At 39.8% G+C, this 5,771-nt stretch overlaps 1 pseudogene; it reads left to right on the top strand.

Moving 5' to 3' along the window:
• The first annotated feature begins 3,422 nt into the window (after positions 1–3,422).
• On the top strand, positions 3,423–4,782 carry LOC127092204 (histone-lysine N-methyltransferase ATXR2-like; annotated as a pseudogene).
• Positions 4,783–5,771: the final 989 nt, after the last annotated feature.

Below are 5,771 nucleotides of genomic sequence, written 5' to 3'. Positions count from 1 at the left end.
GTCAACCCCCATTCATAACAAATGTACCCCTCTCCCATGAAATGTATAAAATTTACTCTTTCATTCTTTATTCACCTGTTAATACAAGAATTAAAATGAACATTCGATAACCATTTCAAAACAAGATCAAAACCTCGATCCAACGTCGAGTATTCATTTTTCAAAACCTAACAGAACCAGCACGTATTCATCCACCCTTTTGTAAGTCGATTGCTTTATGCATCGCCATCAACCTTGTAAGTCGATTGCTTTATGCATCGCCATCAACCTTGTAAGTCGATTGCTTCATGCATCAACTCCTGTTGTCAATAACCATATGTCTCCTTGCTCCATTCGTCGATTCTTGCTCCGATTAGGTAGCACCCGTTAGATAGAACCCTTTGTATGATAACATAGGTAGGATTCCCTTATTCTTTTATATGATAACATAGGTAGAATTCCCATATTCTTTGCATGCCAACATTAGGTAGATATTCCCATTTGTAAATCCTAACACCTAAGTACATATTGCATGACAACTCTAGGGCAGAGCTTCCCCCATTTCTTTTAGACCTTCCGTGCGTCTCCGATCTTGTGGCATGTCAGTCCGTCCTATTGCAAAGAGGTAACTGCCTAAGACTCGATTCAGCGAGCTGCGACACCTACTGCTAGGACGTGAACACATTGCCCACTCTCCTTTGACACAACTGGTGTCCTCCTTTGTCAGTCCATGTTCAGATGGCAACCCCTGTGAAGGGGAACTACATCGCCCTGATCCTTGTTCCAGACGAGGTATGTAGGCAGGTGGTCGTGCGAGACCACTCCGGGCACCTTTCTTTTTCTTTTTGTGTGTGTTTTGGTTCGGATGCTGATGTAAGTCCAGTGATTGGCAGTCGGGCTCCACGTTTGCCCTTTTGTATGTGTTTTGGTTCGGATGCTGATGTAAGTCCAGTGATTGGCAGTCGGGCTCCATGTTTACCTGCTTGTGTGTTGTTTGTTTGGCGTGCGTGAGCCGAACTACGGCAACTCTGATTCTCATGTTCAGATGAGATACGTAGGCACAAGATGCGATGTCTTGCCGAGTTTGACTAACGACTAACAACTAATCCTTGTTTGCTTTCGCCCTCGTTGCGATCCTTTCTCTCGCCCTCGTTACGATCGAGACATTCCCTTTCTCTTGCCCTAGTTGCAATCGAGACCCTTATTCCCGTAGGTAAGCTAAACTACGTTTTTCTCTGATTCTCATTCCCGATGAGATACGTAGGTATAAGACGCGACGTCTTAGCGAGCACACTTATCCTTAACCCCTAGGTAGCCGAGCTACGAAGACTCTGATTCTCATATTCAGATGAGATACGTATGCAGTGGATGCGATATCTGTGCGAGTCATTTTTCTCTTGCCCCTTTTAGTAAATAGTGCATTAGATAAACATACACCCTTTAGACAAGAAACAAACAAGAGTGGATCCCGTAGAGTACTACGGATGCGTAGGGGTGCTAATACCTTCCCTTCGCATAATCGACTCCCGAACCCAAGATTTGGTTGCGAGACCTTGTCTTTTCCTTTCCTTTCTCCGGTTTACTTCGAGCGTTTCCTTTCCCTCCTTTGGGATAAATAACGCACGGTGGCGACTCTTCTATCATTTTCTTTCGCCGGTTGTTTTTTCGCACCGTATTTTTCGGGTTGCGACAGTCATATATGAACCTGTTCTGAAGAGTTATTCTCCATGATTATTCCCCAGCATTGTCAGGTCATATATGAACCTGTTTGTTGTGTCTGAACCGGTTGTGCATTTTCTTTCTTACTCAGGTCTGGTAAGTCATATGTGAACTTACTCCCGAAATCTCTTGTACTCTGAATGCTGCTTATCAAATTCCACTTCGATTACTCCCCCAGTGTGCGTTTGACTCTCCAGCAGGACTGTCTTCCCCAGCGAGTTTGTTTTTTACCATTTGTCTGTCTCCCTGTGGACCACCAGCATTCCCCACAGATTGGTCTGTCTAGTAGCATCTCCTGTCAAGGGTCCATCATATCCCTAGCAGATAAAAAATTACAAAAAAAGAATCATGCATCCATGCATATCATATCATATCATATCATATCTCATCATGTCATGGGGATTCAGGATCAAAATCCGGGTCTTAGTATTTAACCATCTCCCACTATGATCATACGAAGAGTGTCCTGCTTCATATGATCTAGTTGAAGATACTTAAATAGGGGCAACTGTCATACCCCGATTTTGGTCCTGAATTTTTTTGGCACTTGGCCTAAAGTTCATTTGCATACATTCATTCCCAAATCCATATTTTTGTTACACTTTGGTCATTGTCTAAGTTTTTTTTTTATCATGGTGCTTTTGATTATAAAATGGATTTTAATCATTTGACTTTTTAATTTTTCAATTTGATTTTAATTTCGAATTAAGTTTAATTCCAAATTTCAATTTAATCTTAATTGTTTATTTTACTAATGATTCAAACTCTAATTGATTTTAATTTCCAAATGAATGTTAGAGTTGATATCAAAGTAATTTTAATGAATTATAGATTAATTTGATTTTAATTTGGTTTTTTGCTGATTTGTTATTATTATTTAAATTGATATTTAGATTAGTCTTGGATTATTCCTAAAAATCCATATCCATTTTTATAATCAAATATCCAATAACCCAACTGGGTTACTGTGGTTAGTGCATTGCGAGTTGGTGCTTACACCTCCAATTTGGAAGAAGGCATGAAGATTCATGAATTGGCAGTGAAATATGGTATTTGAAATAAGATTGACTCTCTCTGCAACTTTGATCGACATGAGCCTAGAAGATGTTAACAAGGTTTTCAAAGGAAGGGCATATAGAGATGTTGTTACTTGGAACTCAACAATTACAGCTACCAAAAATTAAGGATTATAATATGCATCTAATTACAAACAACCGTAAACTACAAATTTGAGGCACTAAAACTAATCACTGGCATTTTAAACTTTACAGTGCTGCTTGTTGTAATCACGTATCCCAGGTTTTGTTCCGGTACCTAATATCAGCAATCTCAAATTGCCACCCCTCCTTCACGTGCCATCGGTTCTGGGCCAAGTTTTGGCATGTCACCATCTGTTGGCTATCTCCCTCGCTGTCTTTGAAGCAGACATGCTTGCCAAGAGGAAACCTTTCTTCATTTCCAAATAAACCTGCAATATCACAGTAGTTCATATTTCGGTTACAAAGGCCACAACAGAAAATTGGAAAGAACATGACAGCATCGAAAAAAAACTCACCGTAACCGCTGATAATTGTTTGGCTCTCCACAACAGAAACTTCAGCAACAACTTGTAAGCGAAGCCCGTGTTCGAGAAATTGAAGAAGGTTGGTGTGACAGTGTTGGGATCTGTTGAAGAAATTCAAACCAAAATATTAAAGAGACAGGAGGCTACGGCACACCGAGGGATGTATGCGCTTGGTGTGTTTGATAAGGAAGTTCAGACGCTTAAGGTTGTGCGAATTGGTGCTAATAAGATACTTAGATTGGAACCAAGAGTGAGAGGTTTGGAATATAAGGAGCCACTTCCGAGTGCGGCTCCGGTGGAAGAGATGAGTCAGGATCAGTGGAGAGCCAAAAGTAGATTGACTGATGCTGCTTTCGGAACAAAGAGACATAATGATATGCGTAATAAGTTTGATGAAATCAGAAAAGATGAAGAACCTGAAGCTAAAAAGAACCTGGATGAGAAAATGAAAAATGTTGAAGTAAAAGGAATTGCTCTTGCAAACACAGAAGCTCATGTCACTCGCCATATACCACCATATAATACTTTTGCAACGACACCTGAGGAGGATTTACTTGAGAGAATTAAGGGCCAATGAGAGTCATGCTTGTGATGCAGGAACCTCTTCAAAGTCTGTTGAAAACTCTCATGAAATGGATTTGTCTGATGAAGAAGAGAGCACTTTGCAACGTTGTTCGGGTGGTTTAAAAAAATATAGTTCCTCTCCCTGAAGGAGTTGTGGAATCATTGATGAATGGTGAATTGAGATTGCCTTGCTCTGAGAAGTTCTCATTGCCTCCACCTGTTCCATGCCCTGGTGGACGTGGAGAAGCTTACTACTGCAGCATGTTGTGTGCAGGGGCTGACTGGGAATCCTCCAATTCTTTACTCTGTACTGTTGAGAGTTCTGATCCAAGGCGTAGAGAGGCACTCCTTAAGTTCATGAAACATGCTAATGAAACAAATGACATATTCCTCCTTGCTGCAAAGACAATTATAATTTCTATCTTCTTTTGGAAGCTTGGAGACCTATATCAATGGGATACAAAAAGAGGTGGTAGGAATGCATTGCATTACCAGATGATATCGATTCTCCCGATGAAGCGTCATTCAGGATGCAAATAAAAGAGTTGGCATATGAGTCTCTCCAACTTCTTGAAACAGCAATATTTGACAAGGAATGCGAGCCGTTATTCTCCCTTGAAATCTATGGACATATCATTGGCATGTTTGAACTAAATCATCTTGATTTGGTTGTTGCTTCTCCTGTGGAGATTTACTTTTTATACATTGATGAAATGACAAACCCTAATAAGGAAGAAGCTGAGAAAATTACACAACCAATTCTAGATGCTTTAGGTGAAGACTATTCTACTTGTTGCGAAGGAACTGCATTTTTTCCTTTGCAAAGCTGTATGAACCATTCCTGTTGTCCTAATGCCAAAGCTTTCAAAAGAGATGAGGATAGAGATGGCCAAGCAACAATAATTGCACTCCTGGTCCTGTTTTCTTGTGAAGGTCCAAAACCGAGTAAAACCTGAGCTGTGATCAAAACCGAAAATGCTTTTGGAATCTTCAATGTTTTACTGCAGTAACAAAACCCAAAGCAATTGGCAAGCGTTAGAATTCCAGAAAATATCCCAATTTGGAGTTAAGACAAAATTCAAGAAGAAAGCTTGCGTTAAGAGTACCTTTTCGAATCTAGCATCAACAGGGTAATCCGAGTCTGAACATCAAAAAAGGTATTTTGCAGGATGCTCCTTTGAACACCAAATGCACCTTTGAAACCCTAAATCAGGAGATATAAATAGAGAGAGTGAATCAGTAAAAAAAAGGACGAAAATCGGAGGCGGAAAGGAAAAACTTCAAAGCAAATCAAAACCCTAATCCTAAAGTAAAAGAAATCCAGCACTTGAAGAGGCGAAGAAAAAGGTTCGATTGTTACCTGAGCTATCGCCGTCATCGAAGGTCCGAAGGTGAGCTCCCTCTTTTGTTTCAGCCATGATCTCTGGTATGTTTGAGAGGGATTCGGTGAGGTCGCGATGAGGGAGGATATTTCGTGAGAGAGACGAGAGGTTGAAAACGTAAGGCTAAGTTGAGAAAGAGAGATTCGTGAGATTTAGAGAGCGAATTTGGGAGATTGGGAGAGAACGAGGAGAAAGGCATCTGTTACTATTCCTATTTATTTTTCTTTAATTTGTTTTTAAACAGAGTAAGTTTTTGAAACCATTAAAATTTTGTTTAAACTTTGTAAGTAGGTAATAAATATTTCCTCCTTTTCAACTCATATTCCCTTTGAAAAACCCAACAGCCAAGCGGCTGGGTTTAATTAGGTTAGTCCAACAGTTTTCTTTTTTATTAGTTTTTTATTTTAATTCTGATTTTTAATCCATTTTAGTTTATTTATCCAATCTAGCATCAAAATAACAACTAGTTATAAATGGCCTAGTGGAGAGAGGGTAGTTTCATGATCTTAAGTGGAGAGGGTTCAATACTCATATGTAGCATTTTTTTTCCTTTAGCATTTTTT

The sequence above is a fragment of the Lathyrus oleraceus genome, chromosome 1 (genome assembly GCF_024323335.1).
Source record: "Lathyrus oleraceus cultivar Zhongwan6 chromosome 1, CAAS_Psat_ZW6_1.0, whole genome shotgun sequence".
NCBI lineage: Eukaryota > Viridiplantae > Streptophyta > Magnoliopsida > Fabales > Fabaceae > Lathyrus > Lathyrus oleraceus.
Note: the sequence above shows the minus strand (reverse complement) of the source record. Positions and strands in the feature narration are given on the sequence as shown.